At 42.5% G+C, this 15,613-nt stretch overlaps 1 protein-coding gene across 11 annotated transcripts in view; it reads right to left on the bottom strand.

Moving 5' to 3' along the window:
* The window catches only part of LOC139338632 (receptor-type tyrosine-protein phosphatase F), a 162,684-nt gene extending 155,846 nt beyond the window's left edge, over positions 1-6,838 (bottom strand). For all 11 annotated transcript variants that reach the window (XM_070973819.1, XM_070973823.1, XM_070973822.1 and 8 more), the window contains exon 1: positions 6,296-6,838. The gene's annotated coding sequence lies outside the window, so the exon portion shown is untranslated. The remainder of the gene's footprint in view (positions 1-6,295) is intronic.
* Between the last annotated feature and the right edge of the window lie 8,775 nt (positions 6,839-15,613).

Here is a 15,613-nt window from a genome sequence, read left to right as displayed (position 1 = left end):
GTTGCATGTTCCTGTCAACTCCCTGCTGCATTACCAATACACAAGATGTGCGAAAACTGTCTACTGTGCCATAACCCAGGATGAGCATGCATACACAATCTATGTTTGGATCTCAAACGAAAGATGTAATAACCCACAAGTGGCAACTGTAGGACAGGAAGCTATTTGGGCTCTAATGATTCATAAAATTCACAGTTGGATTTGATGCATTACAGTGGCATCACGATTTTATGCATTTTCAACACTGCAAAAATAAGTACTGCCAGAGAATGAGTCTCATATTTCCATTTCAATTCTCTATGACACTCAACTTTACATTAAGTATATAAGTACGATAATTGACAGTGTGAAATGAAACAATGCAGTTTTGTCCCATTTCAAGAGGTTTCTCGGCAGGATTAAACCAAACCAAAGCAGCCCTTTGCAATACAACAAAACAAACAGCTGCATGTGAAGTTAAAACAGCAGGCATCTCTTCAGCTGAACAACCACACCACCGCATTGTTTGACAGATATTGAGTAAATCGCATGGTCAGCTGTGTGATTCATCACATGTATCAGATCAAGCACACTGCACTGAGTGATACTAAATGGTCCAATGTATTGTTTTCCCTCAAGAACGCATGATATCATCAGTCTACACAGACAATCTGTACCATTTATAAATGTCCTCATGGTGAGACTGATAAACTAATACAGTCAATCCGGGCCTTTGGTTATCTCCCACAAGTTCTGAGAGCTTGTTTTGTCCAAAGGACAGTCGAAAAAACCCAGAAATCAGTCAGAGAAGCGGCAAAACCCATTTTAGAGGCTGAAACCAGCAAGTAGTCGGTATTTTTCCTTAATAATTAATCAATTAATTAACTGATTACTGTGTTAATTGACTGACTATTAATTACTTAGTAGCAGTTAATTAGTAACAATTCATTTACTTGACTACTAAATCAGGTTTAGATTTTTTTTTTAGCCACAAAAAAAAAAAAAAAAAAAGGAAAGGCAGTAACAGGCCATGCACTGCAGGTACTGGACACCGCCTTCACTCGATTACCTTGATGAAAAAGGTTTTTCCCACACTACCAGCAGGCATGTTATGAGTAAGCACCGAACTCATAAAGCAGACACAAAACACTAAATACTATGTTTGGAGAAAAACAATAATTTATTTTCACGTGGGTGGGCTAGCAGCGCCACTGACTGTGTGCTAAACACGCTGTTATGGGTATTTAACTATTTAAGCATCCGTAATCCCTGACAATAGTTTCATTGAAACTAATCACAAAAGATTAAACACACAGCGTCAACACAAAATATGAAAAAAAAATCTTTCTGTATCTTATCAACAAGTCTTCCATTCACAGCTGCTGTGGGCACAAAATAAACGCTCCACAAAAGTCCTCTTTAATGTCAGAGGAGGGGATTAAAATAGGCGACTACATGTGCAGGTATCCTAACATGGGAACCACAGATAGATAATAAAACGGCTTCAACACCTGTAAACAATCTACTTGTATGTGTTTGGTGGTTAAAAGTTATAATTAGCCGGCGTGTGTGGTGAGAATGCAAAGCCATCTGTGACCATCTGAGATCACAGGGACAGCAGATGAATAGCAACAGTTTCTACATCTCACTGCAGACTTTGTCATGCATACCAATGGGTGGCTAAGTGCACATTGTATGATATTCCACAGTTGTCTGAAAGTTCCCTTTCTCACATCAGAAAATCTCTCTGCAGGGAAAAGAGCAGTGATATTTCCAAGCTGTCAGCAAGCAATAAACTGAGGACTTGAAACCTTGACCAACTGCTTATCTTCGATTTCTAAATCATCAACGTGTGCAAAAGAAAAAGACATATTCAATCAAGCAAATATGAAATGATTAATTTAATAATTTCTGTAAAGTTAGTCACTTCACAGAAATAAAAAGTGAAAATATCCAAATGTAGACCATCTTCAACCTTTTTTGAAACAATAAAATGAAGGTATGGAACCACTAATGAGTGTAACTGAACACATCCTGTAGCTGCCTCCCAGTAAAGCCACTGTCAATTATCTTTGCTGGAAGGCTTTTCACTGAGAAGCAGCTGCAGCTAATGTTGTTAGCTAATGTTTAGTCATTACCAGAATTGGAATTAACAGAATACTGACATCCTAAAGGTTCAGCCATCAAATCCCAACATCCCTCACTCGTTAGTCTTTGCACTTATTCTTCTGAAGAAGTCTGCTGCTCTTGCACTTCAGCAGCACTTTGACTCTGTAATGAGTTACGTGTTGTTTAAGGCTTAGGTGGTAAAAATGTAATTAAGGCTGCTTGGTCCATTTACGTAATGGCTACCTTCTAACACACGGAACAAGTGCAAAGATGTCACAAGGTCTCGACGCGGCAAATTGCCTGAGCCAATTTTCATAGAATTTGGACTACAGTTCTGATTCACACGTAATGGCTGGAGGAGGAAAAAAGCTCCACCACTTACAGAAAAGCTGCATAATCCAAACCAGACAGGCCACCTAGATCTAGCAGTTCCTTCTGCTTAAATGAAAAACAACGCCGATTAACATTTGACCTTTCAATGTCATCCATATTCAGGACTTTGCTCAGCGGCACTAACGTGGTTTGAAGTAAGAACAAGAAATCACACAAGGAATGGTTAAAAATAGGCCTCTGATGGTAGCACAGGCCATTTTTAGGCCGTGTGTCTGTTTCCACTTTCCCCATTGCAGGGGTGCCCTGTAAAACATCGGTGTAAATGGTTTATAATGCCACCAGTGGACTCTGAAATGGGAGACCTGGTTTCAATCAGCAGTCAAATTGCTCCTACATTACCCTTGCAGACAGAGTAGTAAATCACTCTATGCCTCTATGCTGCTGACGTTAAGGAGAAAGCATTGTTAAAAATCCACCAAGCGTGCTACTAAGAGCACCCTGTCTCTATGTGGGGATGGGATGCTAAACAGGACAATAGCAGTTGCTTGCGGTGTCCCTATAGATGCGAGAGCAAAACATCCTGATAAGCAGAAAAGGAGCTCACTCCTTTTTTTGTCAGCGCTATTTGACTCTTGAAAACCAACAGTAACTGACCTGGTTTGCAGCCTTGAACATAAACTCTAGGTTATAGCCTAGCTCATGTAACCCCCATGCCAAAGAGCCCCATCACAACCAGTTTGAACCAGTTTGCCTGGTTAAAAAGAGGTCTTGGTTTGTCTGTGCCAACGCCCTGACAGTGGGCCAGTGAGGCATCTCAGAGCAGTTATAATCCACTATAAACCCGAGAAACGCTGATCCCGCCCACCACAGACCAACACACTATGGGCAAAACCTCTCATTAGAACTCCAGAGCCCTGAAATTACCAAGATTTTACCCATATGGAAAGCATGAGAAAGCGTCAGCTGGGACAGGGTTGTGCCGAGTGGTTTTTCAGCGTGTGGTCACAGAGGAGCTGGTTTTCTTTAACAGTGCCATTCAGCCTGGCCCCTGCCAGGGAGCACCGGCATTTGAGGAAGCTGAGGCAGATGCTCTGGCTACTAGCCCCAGACCAGGCCTGCTAGGAAATACCCAACAGAGCTACATATAAATGCTCGCAGAGTCCAGGGATATACCTAGGTCAACAAACAAGACAAATATAGGAAATAAAATGTGAGAAAATCCATTTGAAGGCAGAATTTGTCATTCTAATGCCACATATGTTCAAAATACAACCCAAATTAGTATTTCCATGACAGGAATCACACCCAACAACTAAACTGAGATGGTCAGGTCTTCTGATGCTGTTAATGGTTTATTTACATCAGTATTTGTTGCACTAAAGCATGTCTAATATTTGAATTGTAATCAGATAATAATAAAATCTCTTCAGCTATATATATATGTTAAAGGGTGAAAAGATGAATAAAATAAAATTTAACTTGTGTTTCTGCTCTTTGAGCCATTTGCCAAACCTCAACAGAGACAACACAGCTAATGTTGCTATCAGTGTCAGTTAGCTGATTGCTTCTATGTCGCCCAGCGTTAACGACATACACGCAGAGCAGATGATTTCACGAGCTAAGGGCCTGGCCTATTCTCTTTCAGAGGCACTCTTTGAAAAAAAAAAATCCCAATGGAAACACAAATGAACCGTTGACTCTTCTGGCAAGAAACAAAAGAAGAAAGCAACGCACTGATCCATTGTGGGCCACCCTGTAATCCCTCAGGAGTCACGAGGATTAGGTCAAATAAGTCATACGTCTTCTCTTCAATCACTGTGTTTTGAAGTGGATGGAGTATTAAGTAGGCCTAATAGCTGGCGGGAAATGTGGCAGCATTGAGCAAATAAACACCAGTGCTGAAACCATGGTAAAACATATTCACACATTTCACAGAAAACATCCAGAAGTCAAAGATTCCTTGTTTAACAGCTTTCACAGCCCACAAAACGTGAGAATAAAACAACAACGTAGTAAAGAAACCACGCAGCTTCTCGACAACATCGAGCCAACACAACTGAAGGAAACCTTAATGCTTCAGCAGCGTGACACCTCTCAGCACTGTCATCACAGGCTCAAATGATAAAATAGCTACCCCCCACATAACAACAGGTTACCCTGAATCCTGCGTCCAAACAGCACTGGAGAAGGTCATCTGCTTTATAAAAGAAATCACAGTGAGCCTCCGCTAATCGGCACGAATTGTCCAGAGCCGCTGGAACAGCCCACATGCAGAAGCCACAATATTTTACAGCAGGCTGTCCGTCTGAGGCCTCATACTGTAGTACCGTGTAGGTTACATCCAATAGGACAGTTAAATATCAAATAACCCTGAATCTAGAATAGAAATACACCATATCACTTTCTTTTCAGCAGGCAGGAGCTGAAGGTTAGGAAACCCAAACATGCAGCGGGGCCTAGGATTCAGTTGCAGAAAGCCTCTGATGCAATTCCAAGAAACTAACCCACCCTGTATCATCCTGTTACAGTCTGGCTCACGGTTAGGTCTCTTCATTGTGTCTGTGACAGCTATAATCGGATTCACGTATTGATGAAGGATGGCCATGAGGCTACTTCAGCATGTCACTCACCCTGCAAAATCGCTTCCAATCCTTTCTTTAAATAAAGCAAACGGGGCCGCGGACTTGATGCAATGCTGAGAATCTTTCTGTATATCCACCCAGTGAAAAACACCCCCCACCCCTCTTTATTTCAGGTCTGTTCAAGACTTCAAGAGGGCTTTAGGCTATTATATGAGGTGATGCACCTGTAAAAGCTCTCACAAAAAAATGGTTTTACAGTTTAATTCCCTATTGGATGAGAATTTATGCTTTTGCCTGAGCTGCAAGGAGCAAATTGACGACATGAGAACTGTCTCGGCAGCCAGCACCGCAGATAATAGTGATTTTTAAGGGAAGATGAATGACAAATACGTGACAGGAGCCTTTGCAACTGATGATCATACAACTCCAATTCATGTCTCCGGTAATGTGAACTAAAGAAAGAGCAAAGATTTCACGCATCGGGGGCGCTGCGGCGCATGCTCGCGCGCTCGTGCACGCGCGCATGTGAAGTTGAAAAGCCAGGTTTGGAGGGAGCTCTGGCACCTTGTGATGGCGAAGCGTTTTAAACGGAAGGTCAAAAAATGGGAGCAAATCCTCACATTGCAGTCAAGGGAGGAAAAGCGGGGTGACGGGCGGCTCACGCCCCGCGGACCACCGCCGCTCACATTTATGATTTCATTAGTGATTCTTCGCTGATTTTCTGCTTGATTGAAGCTTTCATCCCCGCACAGACTACAGCGACGTCAATTTGCTCTGTGAAAAGTGCCTGCGCTCAGTTTAGAGCCAACTCTGCGCAGCTCTCTACATCCACAATCACGAATAAATAAGCGACTGAGCCGAACAGTACGCCGCTTCTCTCCCCATTCACCTTCATGTACGTTTGTTAAAACGGACACCGAATATTTCTGTGACCTTTTGAGGCCGACTAATTGTTTTTCTGGGGGGTTGCTCTCGTTTGGTGTCGAAATAAAAGTTGTTAGCTTTCCATTCAGAGTTAGCACAAATAAAAAACAGCAACAAACTGTGTGCGTGGCTGTCTGACGTTAGCCGAGGAGCGCTTTTGCCAAACGGAGCTGACTTAAACTATGTAACCGTGAACGTTTCACACCTTTTAAAGCATTTCCAAAGTAAGTCCAGCTCACGAAGCACCCCGAACAAACACGAACAAACGCCGCCAACCAAAAAATTTCAGCAAGTTAGCTAACGGCGACGCTAAAAGCTGCGTCTCAAGTTCAATGGGGGACATTGAGAAAAGATAACGGAGCACTTACTGAATCTCCTCTTTGTCACCGCCGTTGGCATTTCTCTCCTCCTGCGAACCGCTGCGTTTAGTCCCGTCTTCAGTTCGGAGCAAGCACCCAATTCCACTTCATGTAATTAACAGCCACAAAACACAAGAGTTAGAGCCAGCCCGGAGAGGAAAAGACGAGCGGGGAAAAGATAGGAGTCCACTGCCAGCGGAGCACGAGGTCCTGTCCCGGTCGGCCGGCCGGGGTCGTTGGATACTGGATCTCTTCGTGGCAGCTCCCGTGTCTCGCCGCTAACGGGTTAACGTCAGCTTCGCTCGAGCGCCCCGCGTCGCTGCCTGCACGGGAGAAGGCGAGAGCAAATGTTATTTCGTCTCTTGCAAGTAAATTTCTTGCAACTTAATTCGTGTGCGCCCCGGGAGGAGCTGTGGAAGGTAGGGAGCTGTTACGTCTCTCCCCTCGCAGTCACGCTTCTCTCTGCCTCTGTGGAGAAAACACATGCAGGTCGGTCAGCAGGATTTTCGGATTCATTCGGCTGCACTCGCTGCCGTGTCCATTCATTCCTGCCCCTCGAGTCCTGCAGCCTGTGCAAACGTGAGCTGCACACAGGGGGATCTGTAACCTGTCGTTTGTAGTCCTCTGCTCAAATCATGTCATGATTTAGGCGCTATGGCAGGAGGCTTGAGCGACAGCTGAGCATAAACTCAGACCTCTAAATGCGCACTCATTATGACTGCAATCAAGATATTTCTCATTTTCCTGGGGAGCCCCTCCAACTAATCCAGGTGGTCCCCAGGCCCCATGGTGGCAGCCTCTGCAATAAAGTCGTGAATCATGACTGAGAATAGAACATTTTATAAATACTGCCCTATTATCCCCGTTTTCTAGAGCAAATAACATGCATCTCCAGCCCCACTCCTCATCCTCATCCTTGCTCTCACCTTGTGAAGGCTCAGGACAAGACTGTAATTTATAATTTATAAGTGCAGGCCAACTTTCTAGCTCCTTCTCCGGTACTTGAAATTGTTTTTTAAGACAGCCTTGGGAGCCTTGGTTTGCAGGAAATATCCCCCCCCTGCTCACTGACACATAGGCATGTTAACAAGCTGTCCTCACTCATTTAGCAGCTTGTTCACATTTGAGCAAGTTAAATTCTAATTTCCATATTTGAAGATGATATCAGAAATGCTTAAATTTTAGATTTGGCATTTCCAATGTAATTAGAAGCAACTGGCAATCAAGGACAGATTTTGGGAACCACAGAATTCATAAGTGAAGCTTTGTAATGGGGACGGAGAGAGGGCTCTGCTTACAGTGCAGCTTGGCTGTTAGTGCATGAGCACTCAAGCGACTCGGTTGAACGTGCGGGGCATAGACGCTGTGACCCCCAGTAATGAGGACCTGAATATCTTTAGGATTCTGACAAGCCATCTACTCCGCCTTCTAACCTTACCATGATCAATCGTTAGCTTGGCAGAACTCCCGCTGAACTGCAGCCTGGCACACCCTCCTAATGACTGGTGCAAATGGCGTTTACACAAGGTTTTACCTCGCCATTTATGTCTCTGCAATTGAGCTATCATGAAGCCCCCACCCACCCACCCATCCACCACACACACGCAGACAAACAAAGACACACAGATATACATTCACATCTCCTACATGTAATAAAATGAGCTCAAAGAGACTTCACTTCCTTTTAGCTCACAAATGATAACCTTGGACAGCGCCCATTGTTCCACGAATAGGATCCTGTCAGACAAATAAGAGTCCCAACCAGCGCTATTACACTCAGAGGAAGGCCATTGTTTTGATACAACACCATCAATATGTAGGTGCCAGACAGAGAAATTGGTGCATGTGCACAATAATGCTGTTACATATCTCTGGTGGCACAAACCAGGCCTCTTTTTCTGCTTCCTACACCTCGTGTGGAAGGTGCAGGAGACCTATTAACAACCTTTGTCTGTCTGTAAGAGTCCTACAAGTGCAGCCGTGCTTCGCCCTTCGGTACACGTTGAATAAAAGTATCCACCGGATTACAGATTTCTACCCTGAGCAGCAAACGTTTGCTGAGCAGCACATTTTAAATGCTGCAGTGGTCCTCTTGGCTTTTGGTGTTGAATCATACATAATAAACTCACTTCCGTCCAATCAGGTTTCACAAAACTATATTTTTATTGAACATAGAAAATCTGTAGCCCTTTGCACACGAATGTTAAATTAATTAAGGGATGACATATAGAATCTGAAACCCATTTTCTCAGTCAATTAAATATATCATAACCATCAGAGTACTGGAGCAAATCCCCCACTCTAAACTATTTCCTGCTCTTAATTATTGCTGCAATTTGGAATAAATGGTTGACTAAATTACTGCAAATCAAAAAGGGTCTGAGGTACCAAATCAGCCTCTAACCATAACATTCCTGCAATGAAGCTTCATACATGGATCCCTTTATCAGCTGTTCCTGCTTATTAATTTTTTTATTGAACTCTATGGGGAAATTAGTTTGGAGAAATTACTTGTAAGGAGATTCATTTCTATAAAGAAGCCCCTCAGTTGGCACTTGATGGTTTAAAGGCTGATTTCATACTGGGGCAGTTCTGCCCATGATCCATGTTACAAAGAGTCATCAAAAATAGACGGTAGGCCCAAAGACACTTGTGCTGCAAAGAAATGAGACCAACATTTGGATGAGTCTCAGAGTGACTGAGCAGGTGATGAGTAAAAAATAAATGCTGTCATTTGCTGTATTGTACCAGATTTCGCTTCCCCTGGCAGGCTATAATAAACAGTATGAACACTATACCTCCCTATGAGCAAAAATACAAATTCCCATCTGACTCAAACTAAAAAAACAGCAGCCGTCAGGGCAGCTTTTGACTGTCTTTCACATCTGAGATTCTCAAGCTCAGGAAGCACCAGCGCTGGGGTTCAGTGCAGTGGTGGTTGTGTTACCTTATTATACAAAAGGTATGTTATATATACGCAATTACTGTATATTGGATGCAGCACAAACAGTATTTTGTGTGTTTGTCATAAAAGTTTAAATCACTTTTTGGTATTAGGTCTGTTTTGATAAATTCTGCTGATCTACACAACAATTTCACAGTAGAACAGTTGGATTTAGTTGCTGTCTGATGCTGTAACAGCTTTAAATTCTAACTGTGAAGTAAACCTACATGTGGATTATGAATGGCACCTTGGTTATTTACCACCTAAGATTATCATTTCAGCGGGTTGGTCCAAATTATTTCACAGTGAGACAGAAGGGAAACAATCATGGAACATGCAAAAGCCATCTCTGGAGACTCTGCTTTTAAATTGCCAAAGAGCAGCCACACTGAGCGAGATGTTTGTGTCCAAGATGGTGTGTCATGACGCGACGTCATCAGCACAGATTTTTCACTCCACTCCGTGGCAGCATTGAGGGGGATCATTTATGTACAGTACAGGCTAAAAATGAAATTCCTCAGCACTGATGCCTCAGGCACATTGTGTACATCATGGTGCTTCAAATTATTGCCTCATGGTTAACACAAATCCAGGATCTGCACCTCAAACAGCACCGCAAAGTCAATTAACACCGATCGCTGTGCAGTGGCAGCTGCAGTAGTTTGTTCTGAGGACAAATTTAATATAATATAAAGGAAAATTACTAGTATTAAGATGTTTTGTCAGGTGTTCAATGACAGTCCGGTTAACACAGGGAGAACTAATCGGTTTTGAAATACTTATAGGTCTATAAGCAGTGACTCCACTGCTGACAACCACTTGTTTGCATGTCATAGGAAATGTGTTCTGCTGTACAGTACAGGGAATTAAATGTATTTAATTGCTGGTTATGAGCTTCAGGGAATTCATTTTGTTCAAATGTTCTTCATCAGCTGCAAAAAAAAAAAAACAGGCCGATATTAGCATGTGAGGTTATTTTTAGATCACTTGCTTCAATGTTTTCCTGCAAGAAACTCAAATTCCCTTTTTGTCTTGATCACATTTCTGAGATGAGTGGAGATAACTTTGTTTCTCAAACCCTCTAAAAATCCTGTCATCCGTGTTTGATTTTTGTTGCCGTTGCATCTCCAGTTTTCATCACTGTCATTAAACCAAATCAGATTCTGCTAATTCCTAGATTTAGTGTCTGGATTGTTACCAGAAAAACTGTTTGCTCGTGAGACTGACTGGGGTGTTATAGCGTGTTACATCCCATCGTTTCATCAGAAAACATTAGATGTCCCCATTTTAATCTAATAAATTCATTCTCAGGCACAGCTTGCATACACTTATGCAGGCTTATGCTTAGCCTATTTTTGTCAGCTCCCTTGCAATCAGAATAAAAATGTTTTTTTGCGATACAATTTAGTGCTAATTGACTTGTAATTCATGGAGAAAATGGTTACTAATAAGAGACGGGCACTTATTGCAACCGTGCCGCATTATTATCAAGCTTTCTTTCAAACACAACATGTGTAGCATGGATCACTGGATTATTTAACTTTACAATTATTACAGTTAACATGCTACTGTTTTATTTATTAATCATAGATTACAGAAAACCACAAAATGAAGAGAATAGACTTGATTGTAATGATCAGGAGACCTTACACAGACTCCAGAGCAGGATACTTTCATCTTGTAACTGTTGCACAATTAACGGAGGATTCAATGAGGCAAGAAAACAGTTAATGGAAGTTAATGATGAGAACACACAGAGCTCTCTGTATCATTAACCAACATGCAGTCAAACATGTTGATGAGTGCGGTTTCTATCTCAGTGGTTGGACAGAATGAGGACCCAGTTTTAAGTAGGTGCATGCAGAGGCACGGCTGCAACTTGCTGCATTCTCAGTGAGGGAAAACAAGCCACAGGAAGTTGCACTGAACAGAGTGATAACTGGTCATCTTAATGCTCCGGCTCTAAATTTCAGGCATAAAAAGCGTGCGTGAGATGCAGCACATAGATACCACATAAATGAGCAGAAGGGTCTCGCAGAGTGCTGATAGGAACATTAAAACACAGAATATTCCTGGCACATATTCATGACTAAGCACTGTTGATTTATTATGTTGCTTAACAGATGATAGGTTTCAGCTTAGTCTATGATGTCATTCATTTCCTTCATCTGTGATTGGTTCAAGCTGCAAGTATGTCTTTTGTTGATGATGAATTCCTCAAGACTCCTCAGTGCCAATAAGTCAGAGACACGCCAACATGGTGGTGTTATAGGTACATCTGTATTCTTCAGAGCACTTGCCAATAGTATAGATAATTCTATCAATAATAAGACCTTTTTGAATATGAAAAGCTCCAACAATCACCAACTCAAAATCAGTTTTTCATTTATCAATGGAGGGGATTAGGGTTTGTGTTGTTTTGGTGATGGTTCAGATTAGAGTTCTGCTTCTCTCTGTCTCAACAAGCTATTCATGTCTGATATCTACGATAGTGATTTATCAGCCAAAGAGTTATGGACATTCCCTTTAAGAGTCTAATTGTAGATAACAGGATGTGATCAACAGCATTTTACTGCATCACAAGCACACCTCTTAAGCCATGAGAGGCAGACATGAATTATCAGAAATACTCTGCTCCTTCAAACACTGGAGCCACAAGAAACACACAGCAGCATTTCTACAGAAGCTATATTTAAAGGGGGGAACGCAGAGAAACGAAGAAGAAGAGACAGCAGCGGCGAGCGAGAGACGGAGAAAGAGAGTGGTGGGTTGGAATTGGATGAAGGACATATAAGCTCTCATTGAGCTGGCAACAGTGAAAAGAGCCTTTGGTTATTGAAAAAAAGAAGAAATCAAAGGCATAAAATTCCTGCAGAGGGATGGGGGCAGAGAAACAAGCCTGTATTCCTCTTCTTTGTTTTTTTTCTTCTTTCTTTTCTGCTGTGGTTAGAGTAGTTTGCCACTCAGCAACAGAGGCGAGATGCATGGTAGCCAGCAGGTTGGCGAGGCCCTTGAGCACAAGGATCTAAGAAGGAATAGGAGGCGACACAGCACAAATTGGTTTATATTCTGCAATGTGGAGGATTCTGCTGAGTGTCGAACGCTGCCTTTGCAGGAAAGAAAAACAGTGACACTATATACAGAATCAGAATCTGCCTTTATTGGCCAAGTATGTGTACACAAGGAATTTGAGTCCGGTTTTAAGTTGCTCTCAATGTACTTGCGCACCGTCCAAAGAACAATTTTCTGTACAGGAAAGACAGAAAGAGATATTACAGAGAACTATTATGTACATACAAGTAAAGAGAAAATATGTGCAGGAGGAAAAGGAATAAATGTAATGTAATAGACTACTTTATACCCATAAAGTATGCTTTTATGTGTAGTATTCGCATATTGTATAGAGTATATACAGCATGGATCTATATTTGGCAGTGATGGATGATATGTATATGTTAAAGCACAGCATGTATACGCTATTTTCCTTTTGCAGTGCAGCACAACAAGCCATCTTGTGTGATGATGCACTAATTATTCATGAATTGTTAACTATACACTACAGGACATGACAGAACATGCACTATGTTGCAGGGTATGTGCCATGTATGGCTCCCACTCTGCCGAAGTGAGAATGCAGATATTGCACGTGTAAGGACGATAACAGCAAGGTCATGATGTAGTGCTGCACGGGATGCAGCACAGAATAATGTGCGCTACATGACAGCTCAGGAATAGACTCCAGTTTTATTGAGGAGGTCATCTCTCGGTAGCCAGCTGTTACTGATGTGAGTCAGTTGTGATGGATGTGATGGACAGGCATTATCCCTCTGTTTCTTCCTGCCATCTCTGTCAGCGTTTTCCCTCCAGCAGATTGGGTTCCACAAGTCATCCCTCACAGACCATCGCTGGGGGAATCTGCTGTTTCAACCGCGCAGAGCATCCCATCAGACAAATGGATATTAGCTGGTTAATTTTTAATTCCTGAGATGCAAGGGAGCCGCGCTCTTTCATGGCTGGAAGGAGAGCTAATGGGCCCGGATTAGGTATCATGGGCGGATATCTGGGAACGGCCCCTTGGGAATGTTGTGTGGGTCTCTCCATTGAACACCATTAAGGGTCTTGGACTAAGGCAGAAAGCCTCTCAAAGACACACTGTCCAGCTATTGACCTTTCGGAGACACAGTGGAGGTCCTCGCTGAGGAGATATCGAGTAGATGCTAAGAGCGGTTCATTAAGCCGTGGTGGGAGTAAAAACATGCTTGTTGATCTGGTCTGTACCCCATCCAACACAGACTTACATAGATTTCTGTTTCCCACCAAACAACCGCCCAAGCCCACCAAGAGAGATCAAAATGCAGACTCTGCATCCACAAACAATGGCCGGCTCCCTGCAAGGCCGTGGCCGCCTCTGCGTCTCTGAAGGGAACGCAGACGCAATCATCAGTGTATTCAAACTGACTGTAATAGGTTGTCTGGCTAAGTGCACATCAAGCTGCTCTCTGGACAGATAGATTCAAATACCTCATTCATGTTTGCCTTGACCACCTAAAATAATTTCCTTGCTTTCAGTGGGATTGGCAGTGATGATTGTTTTTATTGACTCAGATGTTCCATTAGGCGAGGAGCTGCTTGGGGTAAATGGCTCCTGACGGCAGCACAGAGCCAGATGATGATGCCCCGTCACTAGACCTCACACCAGGGTTATTAACTGGCCGCCACTGCAGCAGAGCACCAGCATTCCCCTGACACTGATACATACATGGACAAAATACAACACTGTCTTCTGGCCTTTCCTTCCCCTAACACAGCATGGATGAAAGCAGAGGACTGAGGACGGGGATGACAGCGCTCTAGATTCAAATGAGGTTTAACAAAAGGAATTAACTGAGATCTATAGGGAAGAAAGACGCTGGCATGTGTGTTAAGTTTAATTTTCTTCCAGGGACGGCAGACACAAGGACAAGTGATTCAATTCAACAGTGCATTGACACTGAGTACCTTGTGGTGGTTTGCACAGTATCACACCTGTTTTTATCTGCTGAGTTTTCTAAAAGGAGCTCAGATTGCTACATCATTTTATTTAGTGACACAAAAAGCTTGAACACATCCCGTTGGATGCACATATCACCTGAGGAAATGATGTTGTACTTATGCTCCTTTGTGTTGATGGAAAGCAAATGAAAATCGCATCAACATAAAATCTCCAACTAGCAATTATTTTTATCTTTGACTCATGTGTTGATTAGCTTTTTTACATTAACCAAATAATTGTTTACTTGAAGAAGATGCCTGTCGCAGAGCACGAGGTCAAACTGCTTGTTCTGTCAAAAATATTCAATATATTGAATATTCAATTTCCAGTGTGACAAAAAAAAATCAGTCATTTCTCACATGTGAGAAACTGGAACTGGTGAGTGTTTAGCATTTTACTTTAAAAACATTGTGTCTTGTGCACTATTGATTTCCATTCTTTTTCACAGAAAACCATATGGGAAATCAAGTACTGTATGTGAAAAGTCTGGACATTAGTATTATTATTATTAGAGTTGGCTGATTTTTATGGTGTACCGTAAAGAACTGAAGTCAATGGAAGCCAAAAATGGTAGAAAAAACCTGTTACAATTTCTGAAACACAGCGATATGGTTGAGATTTGTAGTAAATGGAGTAAAACATTAAAAACCACTGGTATGGTCCTTTGAGCCACTGCTTGGTTCTAGTAATTCTAGATTGACAAAATCAATTCAGCACGACTGTCTTATCGTAATTTGTTTACTCCTCCACAAATGTTGGGATGTCCAGTCCAACAGCATGTGAAATAGAAAATGCAGTGAAGCTGCAGAAAGGTGACTCTCACTCAGTTCAGGCTCATCCAGGAAACAAAAAAAAAATAATAATAAAAAGAGAAAACTAGAAAGTTAAGTGACAACTGCAGTGGAAACCTGTGGTTATGTCCACTGCCATTTCACGTCAGGGTGTCAGCTATAAATCGAAATGCTGAATAGTGTGTTTACCAGGATGTCACCTCATCCTGTCAGCTGAACTCCACTCGAGAAAACAGACATGCAGCTGTAACACGGTGAGTGACAAGATGCACGGCTGTTCAAATTGGGAAACATGGATGCACGCACACGTGTATGCACGCACACACACACACACACACACACACACACACACACACACGCCTCGTCAGCATTTCTTAATTCACAACTCAGAAGGGCTGTCACTCCACGAACACACCACCTGTGTGTGTCTGTGGTACCAGATAGAGCCATGCTGTTACGCAGGAGTGATTAGAGCCTCCTTTTATCATCTCCCTCCTCTGTCCTTTCTCTACACATCATTACGGTAATACAGCAGGCTCTATTACCCCTCAGCACCCCGT

This window comes from Chaetodon trifascialis, chromosome 11, assembly GCF_039877785.1.
Source record: "Chaetodon trifascialis isolate fChaTrf1 chromosome 11, fChaTrf1.hap1, whole genome shotgun sequence".
Taxonomy (NCBI): Eukaryota; Metazoa; Chordata; class Actinopteri; order Chaetodontiformes; family Chaetodontidae; genus Chaetodon; species Chaetodon trifascialis.
Note: the sequence above shows the minus strand (reverse complement) of the source record. Positions and strands in the feature narration are given on the sequence as shown.